Source organism: Salvia hispanica, chromosome 1 (genome assembly GCF_029641045.1).
Source record: "Salvia hispanica isolate PSC_SH4W2 chromosome 1, Shi_PSC_v1, whole genome shotgun sequence".
Taxonomy (NCBI): Eukaryota; Viridiplantae; Streptophyta; class Magnoliopsida; order Lamiales; family Lamiaceae; genus Salvia; species Salvia hispanica.
This window is the reverse complement of record NC_142692.1, coordinates 47,325,246-47,336,716: the sequence shown is the minus strand read 5'-3', so window position 1 is coordinate 47,336,716 and position 11,471 is coordinate 47,325,246. Positions and strand designations below refer to the sequence as shown.

General features: G+C 36.3%; 1 long non-coding RNA gene across 1 annotated transcript; it reads right to left on the bottom strand.

Annotated features, from left to right (window-relative positions):
• Positions 1–1,933: 1,933 nt before the first annotated feature.
• Positions 1,934–4,212, bottom strand: LOC148933998 (uncharacterized). Its single transcript, XR_016137099.1, has 4 exons — positions 3,791–4,212; positions 3,632–3,705; positions 2,603–2,668; positions 1,934–2,140 (listed from the first exon to the last, which is right to left on the bottom strand). It is a non-coding gene; the product is annotated as an uncharacterized LOC148933998 (long non-coding RNA).
• Positions 4,213–11,471: the final 7,259 nt, after the last annotated feature.

The following is an 11,471-nucleotide window of genomic DNA, read 5'->3' as shown; positions in this document are numbered from 1 at the left end:
CATGGTGAAATATTGTTGTTTAGGCATTTCCTGCGAAGTCAGTGGTCCGGTTGGGCATTCTCTAGACTCTCAGTGCAATCTCAAGAGACCATTGGGTTGGCAATCTGCAAAGTCAGTAGTCCGCTGACTTAGATGTGTTCCAACGGACCACTGGTTTGACATTGTGTGAATCCAGCGGACTACTGACATGCCTACTCGCAGTTCGGACTCCAACATATGCACTTTGCATTCCTAACCTATTTTAAATTAGAGTGAATTACATAAAAAGTCCCTAACGTTTCCATTTGTGTCACTGCAGACCCTAACAAAAAAAATATATCGCCAGACGACCCTAACCTTAAACATAATCACATATCTTGTTTTTTTTACTAAAATGCCCTTAAGCCCTAAAAGGGAATTTTTGTCATTCCATTATATTGTTGACATGTGATTTCTGGGACATTTTTGTCAGAAACTTTTTATGTAATTTTCTAATAAGTTATGGTACTTCATACGTAATGAAAATTTTATCATTATTTACACTTTCTAATTTTTTTTATAATATACATATTTATCATTAACCGCATTAATTAATATGAAAATAATAAAATGAGACCCTTTCTTCCTTATAAGACTCATTTTTTGATATTTTTTTAATGTTTTCTATTTCTCCTAATTTTTATTTGTTTTTCATCTTGATTTCTCAATCGATTTTATTTATTATGAAAGTATCCAATTTTGTCGTATTAATTTGTAAATTTACATTGTCTTAATTTCAGATACCATTATTAATAAACCCTATATATTCATATGATGTTAAAAATTTCAGTTGGAACTAAATTATAATTCTTAATAAAATATCAATAAATATAAAATTGTCTTAAAGTTAGGCTTATATTAACAAATTAGTTCGATGATATATAATGAAATAATATTTTAAATGTCAGTGTTTTCAAAGAAAATAATTATTGTATCATTTGATTAAATATGAAATACTATATTTTATTCTATGTATTATTAATTCATATTTTATTTCATAAATAACTTCACTTTCGATATTTTTGTTGTTTCTCAATAAATTTCCTACATGATATAAGTAGCACTCCTTCTATCCCATAAAAATTGAGTCATTTCATTCTGTGGACTCGTTTTGAAAAAATCGTACTCCCTCTGTTCCATAGTAATAGAGTCATTTTGTCATTTTGGTACATTACATAATAATAGGGTCATTTCCCTTTTTAGTAAAAGTCAACACAGTTTTGTTAGGGTTGGTATACTGGAAAGCATGTTTCGAGCAAGTTCGCGAGAATAGAATCTAGCTTTTGTTTGCAAAAAAAAAAAAACTCTACAATCCATTTTTAACCCGATTCAGTATTATTCGAGCAGTTTCGTACGAATAGAATCAGTATATTATTACATTGTGTTTCCGTATGCATTTATAAGATGTTTTATAAACATTTAAATGTATAAAAAGCAAACAAAGTCTAAGTCTTTTGCTTAGTAGATCGGTTGTAGGCGACGTCCACATTAAGGTAACACGGTCAGATCTATGCAATGTTTTGCAAAAGAAAAAGAAGAATTTCACAACCCAAATAGGCTTAGACTACCTATCGTGAAAGGTTGCAATGTCAGTCCGCATATTTCTAAGTCTTACTGAAATAAGATGACATTGGTGTGGTATAGCACTGAACGGGTCTAACAGCAAGACGTGTCTTTATGCTATCTACTGAAAGACTAAGTCTTGATAAAATACTATATTTCTTAATCTACATATGTTAGCATTGAGCATACGGTATTGATTATGCACTACTTTTGTCACGACCGCCCTTTAGGGTTAATAAATACGAGTGGTCGCGACTTAAAGAAATTTAAAACAGACAAGAATAAGACTAGGGTTTTCATTAAAAGTTTGACCGATAATAAGTAATCAAAAAGAAACGACAAGAGTTTGACATTATCAAAAAAAATAAGTCTTAAATTCTCAAAGATAAACGGGTTCAAAGTTAAACGAGAAATGAGTATAAGTAAATTCCAGCGGAAGCGTTCAAGAGGAGCGGTGTCGTGTATGAAGACACTACGTCACCCAAAGTTTAACGATAAGCAATTAAGATTTCAAATTTTATTTGTGCTCAACACCAGCAAGTGCTCGTCGCCGCTCAACCTGCACATAAAGAAAACACATGCAGGGCTGAGTACTATAGAAATACTCAGTGGACTACGCCGAAAACAAGTTATAAATATAACATTTATCATGCCAATAAGTAACCGTCGGGGTTTTAATTTTAAGAAGGCCCGAGGCACTAAAAATCATTTCCAATGTAAAAAGTCGACTGATCAGTCATTTTCCCATAGACGTTTACCATATCTGCTCATACATGACTTGGAATGTGGCCACAAACCAAGCCACTAGACCGGCCAACCCGTACGCTGACACACGGTCTACCATAGGTGTACACTAATCCAAGTAGGGTTTGCGGCCCTACAAGGACCCGAATTCGATTTCAATAATGAAGCAAACTCCATTCCAGATAGGCACGTTAAAATTTAATAAGGCATGATAAACACAACATTCACTTCCATATATAAGCATTTAGGACAATGTCCTTATTTAAAGAAAGCCCACCTCAAAGCGCTAAATTCTCAACTATATTCTTCCCCTTGGTATCACGTTTCGCGCCCAAGAAATCACCTTTAGGTATTAAAAGACACATATATTAACATAAGAAAACCAACAATAGCAAAGATGCATGCATCCTATGTCTCCAATTATTTTTCTTGGTTAAGATTATAAGTTCTTATAATTATTTCGATTAATCCCGACCTCTCACGCTCCAACAATTTATCAAGGAGAAAGACTCTGCCCAGAGAATTTAATTACACCTATCCCACTTCAAACAATTCTTTTAAAACAGTTCAAGACAATAATTTAACAGACAATAATTTAAAATGGCCCAACACCCTAGAATTCAAATAAAAGAAACAAGGCCCAAAAGATTTAAATAAAGGAGTGAACAAAAATATTAGAATAGTTAAATACTCCCATTCCTGGAATAATACAATTATTCCCTCCACTACTGATTTACTCATACATAACAAATAAATAATTAAAAAAAAGAAAAGAAAAGAAAGTAGTGACCAAAACTTATACTCCTCATTTGTTTACACGTACTACACACCCTATTCCACTTTTTTTTTAAAAGAACAGAAACCAAAATCAAAGGATTAAAAATAAGAGAGGGAGTAGAATACTCCCAAATCCAGAAACCGTCTGTTACCCTCTTCTCTCTCAACTCTCTCTTTCACATTCTTCCTCCTCCAACAACAAATTCTCTCTCTCGATTCACCACACAAATTGCACAGAGGGTTTTAGAGCCTCTCCCTCAAAATCTCGTCAATTCACCACATAACACAACACGAATTGAAAGAAAAACTAGAGTTCCGTCGCCCTGCACCAAAGTCGACGCCGCTGCTATTATGCGTCGCCGGTCAGCTCGGCAGCCCCGATTCCACCCCGAACGACCCCGATTAAACTCACAAATAAGTTATTAATTTGATTAAGTTGATTGTTTTAATTCGGTTTCAAGTTTTGACGGATGCAACAAAGTGGTATGCTTGATGTTTGGGGAATTGAGAGAAATGGAGAGGTTTATACCTTCACTGAATGAATCGGTTTAGGCAAAGATTGAAGCTTCTGGTTCTCCCCCTTTCTGGATTTGGTTCCAAATTCTGTCGGAAAAAAAAATGGTTCCGATTGAAAACGTGAGTTTACCTTAGGAAGAAAAACAGGGGAGGAACATGGAAGGATATTTACCGTGGTGAAACTTAGATTTGGTGAGGAAAGAAGATGAACTCCTCCCTACTGCTCCCTCCGCCGTTCTGGTGATTCAAAGGTGAGAAAAGAGTGGCTGCGAATTTGTGTGAGAATGAGAGATTAGGGTAAGGGGTTTATATACCGTGTATTGAGAATAATTTGGTGATTGATTTCAATTGATTGTGGTCTGAATTTTTGGAAAGATTTCCTTGCAGATTGCTAAGGAAGAGCGTGGCGGCGTGGGAGGAAGGAGATTGGAATTTTATTTGCTAAAAGGAATAAAAATAAAATACTTCCTTCTGTAATGACGGAATGAATGAATTTTTTTTGGAAAAGGGATTTTGCAGAATAAAGAGGGAGAAGAAGAGATGGAAAGTCTTGGTGAGCAAGACAAGGAATAGAGTTTTAGTTAAAATTAATTTGGGCTTCAAGCACCGGTATTTTTATTTAAATTGCGTAGCCCGTAATTTATTCTTTTATAAGATTGGACTTATTCAATTTATCGGATCCAACGCGGAATTGAGTCCAATAAATAATCCTCAAGGAAAGGATTTAATTAAATTCACATTGTGATTTTACTATCACAATTCTCGAGCTCTCATAACAAATTATCAATCATCCGAAAGTCATTAAATTCACCGCACATGTATTATTCAAAAAAAAAAGTCACGTCACATATTCATATATTCAACGAAGTTGACTCAGTCAATCCATAATCATAACTCCGAACCAAATTAGGTCTCAAAGAAATCACATAACAATTCCACCTGTCATTTAATTAACGGACTTCACGACACTAAAAGGAATAAATGCAAGCACTTTCGGGTTCGAAAATTAGGGTTCAAAAAGTGGGGCGTTACAACTTTGACTTATCAAATGGTGCGGGTTTTTCGCAACCCAATAATCCTGATATATTGGGTAGTGGTGATTAATATCTAGCAGTGCTAGGATTGCTATTATGTTGAATCGTGCGCGAGTTGAGTCTCGTTTGATAATGTCCTCAAGAGGAGCTTGAACAAGGTTTTTATTATTCGGAAATTGGCCAGTTGGAGTTTTATTACTTTGTGAATAATAAATAAGTGTATCTTGCTAAGTCTACTCTTGGAATTAATAAGATATTAATTAATTGAGTAAATGCCAAAACTGGTCCCGAACATATGCCTATTTTATGATTTTGGTCCTAAACATTATCTTTTGAATTTTTTGGTTATGTACATTTTAAATCGGATCACAATTGGTCCTCCGTTAACAATTCCATTAATTTTATAACAGTCAACGGATTTCACACAATTTTGTCCGACTTAAGCTCTTAATTATGATTTTTAACTCACTAATTATATCCTTAATTATTTTAATAAATTATCATTTAACATATAAAATAAATAATATTAAAAAATTGAGAAATTCAAAAATACAAGATCAATCACACAACTATTTTTTCACCGTCCCAAACTAATTTCCGTATTCTCCACAAATTTCCAAACAAGATTCATCACCATCAAACAATCAAAACAAAAACCCCTAATTCCAAACACCAAACACAAAACAAAAAAAAAAACAAGAACAAGACCTAATTTACTTTTTTCCCCTTTAATATTTACAAGCAAATCTGCATCACTAAAAATCAAGACGCCGCCGGCTGATTAGGATGCGCCGCCGCCGCCGCTTGCGGAAAAGGGTAAAATCAGTGCCTCGCCAGCGGAAACGGAATAGCCTTGGAGACAGGATGGCTCGGCTCGGTGCAGGTGCTCTGCCGTGGAATGCGACTGTATGCAGATTTTATTGACAAATCCGGCGAGAAATCATTCCTCTAATCCATTATCTTCTGCCAAAAAGCCACTCACCGCACTCTACATTGACTATTTCCATTTGTCTTTAGTGGAGTTTTATTCTCTCCATCCTTCAACCGGTGGGTTTTGTCTTTTGTGGAAGGCAGGTGGTGTTTGGGAGACTTACGGCGAAGACTCTTGGAGTAGTTACAGTCCAAGCGTAGCAGTCGGCAGAGCTCCACCAAATTTCTAGAGGTTGAGTTCAAGCTCATCGGAGACTTGGTTGGGTGCACCGTCAAAACAGAGTTTATTATTTTCAAAAAAATTAAAAATTCTAAACTATATCTTTAATCCGGTCAAAATAGATTTAACGTTGAGTTAAAAATCATAATTAAGAGCTTAAGTTGGTCAAAATTAGGTTAAACTTGTTGACCGTTATAAAATTAACGAAATTGTTAACGGAGGACCAATTATGATTCGATTTGAAATGTAAAGGACCAAAAAATTCAAAAGATAATGTTTAGGACCAAAATCATAAAATAGGCATACGTTCAGGACCAGTTTTGGCCTTTACTCTAATTAATTAAGTTCATAGCAGACATTAATGAATTAATGGACATTTATATCTTAAGCGCGGAAAATAAATAACAAACAAAGTGGAAACCCAGATTACTTGTAATTTTAGATTTGGATGGGGAGAGTTCAATATTACTTCTGTAGTGGGTGCTCGTAATATTCCAATATAAGCTTGTATTAAATTGTGGGTTTAATTTAATTAATAAAAACCTAATTGGAGGAGCCCATATCCAAAACCTTCCATAGATCCCTGGGCCCAAAAGGAACTTAATATAAATAGGAGAATAAAGGAGACAGAATCACACTTTTCTACATGAAATTTCCGTCCCTCTCATTATTGAAGGAGACGATTTATTCTTTTATTTCTCCTCTGTGAGATTCTCAGCTTCTCCTCTGTGAGGAATTTTCTGTCTTTGGTCTAGTATTGAGATACAGTTTATCGCGTGATATCGAGATACAGTTCGGGAACCAGAGAGAAGATCCTTGGTCTAGTATTGAAGTTCGTCACGTGGAGAAGGCACGAGCAATCGACGATTCTTTGGAGAATCAAAATCGGTAACCCTAAACCATAGAAATCATTTAGGATTTATATTTTTCTAAGCATGAATTATTTGCGTTTTAGCATGCAATTATCTGTTTAACATGTGAATTGATTAATCGCATAATCGGTCAAATAGATCCGTATCTGATTTATTTGTTTTGTACAAGTCTTCCGCTGTGCAAGGAGCACCCAAACCCAATCATTTTTCCACACCTACATTACCCTCCCCTACTTTTTTTCTCTCTTCATCTCTCTACCTTTTTCATTTTCCATTTTATTCTCCATTTACTTAACTCACCTAACACAATTTTTCTTAATCTCCGTGCCGAAAAGAAACGCCTCCATTACTATGGAACGGAGGGAGTAATAAATAGTTAAAGTGGATAAATAGTAAAGTAAATTTAAAAATAATGTAGAGAAGACTTTTATCTATGTTATTCTCGATTTTACTTTACTATTTATCCATTATAACTATTTATTATAATTTTTTCAAAACGAGTGCAAAAAATGAAGTGACTCAACTTTTATGGGACATAGAGAGTATATTGTTACCACTAAGGGCTCGTCTGGTACGTTTGTAACTAAGTAACATAGATGTATGGTTAATGGGTTTTCCTGAATTCATGGGCAGCATTTTCTATTGTTTGGTTCAGCCCAACTACTATGTAAAGTTCTTTTCCAATGTTTGGTTGAATTGGGTTTGGCCTGAAACATACAAGGTCCATGACTATAATACCCTTCTCACTTTCCATTACCCGCTCGTCCCTCCCAATTTGTTGAAGTTTATGGCGGTAAACACACATTAACTCCCGCCATAAACGATTACTGTGAATTTGTTTTCTTAAATAGGGTTAATTCATTCCATCTTCTATCAGCTGCGCCTATAACCAGGACTCGCGTTCTCGGCGAGTGTCGACCAATTGAGGTACCGCCGAGCATCGGAAAGCACTGCGACAAGGTCAGCGGTTGGTGTACGCTATGTAGTTTTGTTCTTCGGGATGGTATTCATGCGTAGATTGTGTGCCGAACCTTAATTACAAAGTGTCATTTTATGGAACAGAATATCATTTTATGGAATAAAAGTATTATTTTATGCATGCTGAAAAAATATCATTTTATCGTGTATAAATATCATTTTTAGTAAAAATGATACTTTTAACCCATAAAATGATAGGATTATTAGGTTATCACATAAATATGTGTTATGATATGATTGTACCCCTATATATATATATAATAATATTACTTAATTTCTTCTCATTTTAGTTTTAATTAAATTTTCAACCTTATTATTCTTATTCAAATTATTTTTAAAATTTTAAAATTGGGGATGTTGCGGAAAAATTATATACCATGCGTTCATTACTAGCATATTTTGGGATGATATGGATTTTTTAATGCAGAAGTAAAATAGAACGAAGATAGAAATACAAATTTAATGAAATATTGTTATTAAAAAATGAAATACACCTCAAAAAAGATAACAATAGTTTTAAAAAAATAGAGTGTATTTTTATAAGACGAACTTGCTAAATAGTCTATTTTTATGCGATGGAGTGAATATTTGTTTATTAAAATATTGATACTCGTAGGAATTATTGAAAGTAAATTATATATTTATAAAAATAATTATAATTATATTAAATAATTATTTTAAATATTTTTTATCTGGTTCGACCCCACGATATTTAGTTTCTAGATCCGCCATTGATTGTGTACCATTCAATCATGCATTGTATACGCAAGAATCATTAAAGTAGGTGTTCCTGGTCATATAGTGTTCACAAATCTGAATATATGAAATCCAAACACACCGATATCCAAATAACACTCTACCCATCATTCCATAGTCATAAAAAACACTAATAAAAGTGTAAAACACAGAGTACAAACAGGGGGTTCCAACACATTGCACATATCTTCCAATGGAGCCTATCTTTCAGCTCACCGAGAGGCAGCGACGGTAGTAACACCTACTGATGCTCCCACATGTAGTTCGCCATATCAACACGCTTCTGATTCCAACCGGGTGAAGCTTCAATTGTGTCGACAAATTGGACATCTGCTGGTGGTTCCACCTCCGTGGCCGCTGCAGCAACATCGCCTTCGTCGCCTACATTGTCTAGCTCTACTTCAACCGGATCTACTCCCATTTCCCCTCTGATGTAATTGTGCAGTAGGAAGCAACACATAATGAGACGGGTCTGAGTTTCGATTGGGTAGAAACTAGCGCTGCGCAATATACTCCACCGCATCTTCAGTATTGCAAACGCGCGTTCGATCACGTTACGCGCCATTGTATGACGCATGTTGAACATTTCCTTGGGTGAGTTCGGTCTCAGATTGTTCGGCCCCCATTCCTTAAGATGGTAACGAACGCCTTTAAAAGGCGTTAGGAAACCTTCGCTGTTGGCGTACCCGTTGTCACACAAGTAGTAGGAACCTTTACAAACAATGAGAGATACCAAAAGATGGTTGTGTCTTCGCACAAATAATATACAATCGTAGCAATGAATGGAAGAAATTGAGGTTTTACCTTTGGGAACTTTGAGCCCATTGGGTCGAGTTACGGCATCGCGAAGAACCCTTGAGTCTGCCACGGATCCTTCCCATCCCGGTAGAATGTACACAAACCGAAGATTTTTGTCGCACACGGCCAGAGTGTTTGTTGCGATTTCACCCTTCCTAGACCTATAACGAGGAGCATCAACTGTACTAACGCGAACATTAATGTATGTCCCGTCTAGTGCACCTAGGCAGCCCTGTGTTAAGTGCAACTAATTAAGCACCACCCCAATGAGTAAGTAGTGTATCTGGTAGAGATTTTGTTTACCTTAAACCATTTCCATCTGGGATCGTCACAGCTGTCATCAATCGGTGACGGTTGTACGAAGAGAGTACTGTGCAGATGAATCACGGCGCGCATGACGTCGTGCACGTAGCGGCTCACAGTATGCTTAGATCGAAGGAAGGAGAATCCGACAATGCGATTTTTAGTGTGATGGGCAAGAGTCATAAGGAACATTGCAACCTGTTCCTCCACACGAACGTACCGTTGGTCAATTAAACCACACCTATCCCGTAGAATGTGACACAAACGCCCAAAAGCATTGCGGTCCATCCGCAAGTTGCTGATACAGTCCACGTCTGTGACCCTCGTCAGCCGGTTCATATGGGCGACTTGTGCTGGCATTTTCCTCGTCATGCTGTAGGAGGCTCGGGGAGCGTCGTCCCGATCATTGTACAAATTGGCTAACACGGTGTGAACCATCGTTAAAATAGTTAAGTAGTTCTGTTGATGCTCCTGAATAATTTCCTCGAGCAAGACTACTGCAGTCTCGACATCCTTACGTTTTTTTCCCCTGGCGTCGGTCATTCTACAAAATGGAAACAGCGACAACGGAGCATTACTACACAAGATACAACAGCTTGCATGGAGGGGCAAACTAAGCAAACTAAAATCGACAACGAACATAAAGAGACTAGAATTGGGAAGGGAGTATCTTGATACAGAATTGGGAAGTGAGTGTTCCAGCAAAATGTGACCGGAACAGTATGACATGTTCCTCCATTGACAATAGAAAATCAAATGCTGCACAGAAACTAGTTTCATGAAAACAGAGCACAAAATCGGATCATTGTAGATATTTAGGGGAGATACAAAGCGGATAGAAATAGTCAATCAATTAATTCAGCATACGCATAACCTCACGACCAATTCGAATTTCCCAAACAATTTCAAATCCAGGTACCAAGGCAACCAATTAAAAAAGACAAAAATTCACAAAAGGAGTTCATCCAATTCGCCCAAACCAAACAAGGGTGGCGACTACAAAATCGCACATCGGAAACCATCTCAATAAACAAGAGAATAGAACAACAATCCATAAAACCACGGAAATCGAACCATAGATCCGACGCAAATAGACACAACAAACAAACAAGAATCGAAAATTCGAATTGGAGTTTACCCGGATTTTGTTCAGCCCCTTCGACGAAAATTCAACCTCCAACGGTAACAAATTGAGGAATTTGGAGGGCAAAATCGAACAATTGATACGTTTTCAGCCAACTCCTGAAAAGCCCGTCTCCTATACCTCTTCCACACCCTGATGGAGTTGCCACAGCTTCGCTGATAATAGTAGATGTAGGTGAGAAACCCGTGTATACCAGGTCGCTAGAAACGTTTACTTGCTACCAAACGGCGGAATGAAAGTGTGGGGGAGGGTGTTTCACGGCATTTCGAAGATACCAGACAAACCCTAACTAGAAATAGAGGAATATAAGAAGTTTTTTTTTTGTGTATTTGACAAAACTTTAATCACGTATGAAGTACTAAAACTTATTAGGATATCACATAAGAAGTTGCTGACAGAAATGTGACATAATTCATATGTCAGCGAATTTAGGGGTTGCCAAAAATGCCCTTCAGGGCATTTGGGCATTTTGGTCCGTAAAATGGCTACAAATATACGATATGTGATTATGTTTAAGATAGGGTTGTGTGGAGGTATTTTTTTTCTAGGGATCTGCAGTGACACAAACGGAAACGTTAAAAACTTTTTATATAGTTCACTCTTTAAATTAACGGAATAATCAAATAACCAATTGATAGGTCATTGAATTCCATGGCAGGGAATAAGAAGATAATATAAATTAATAATCAAATTCTTGATTATTTCTATCGCAATCAACTATATAGGTCATAGAATTCCATTTGAATACTATATCGTCCAACTCGTAACACATGCATTATTAATATTCCACAGTCTACATATAGATCTCCAACTAATGC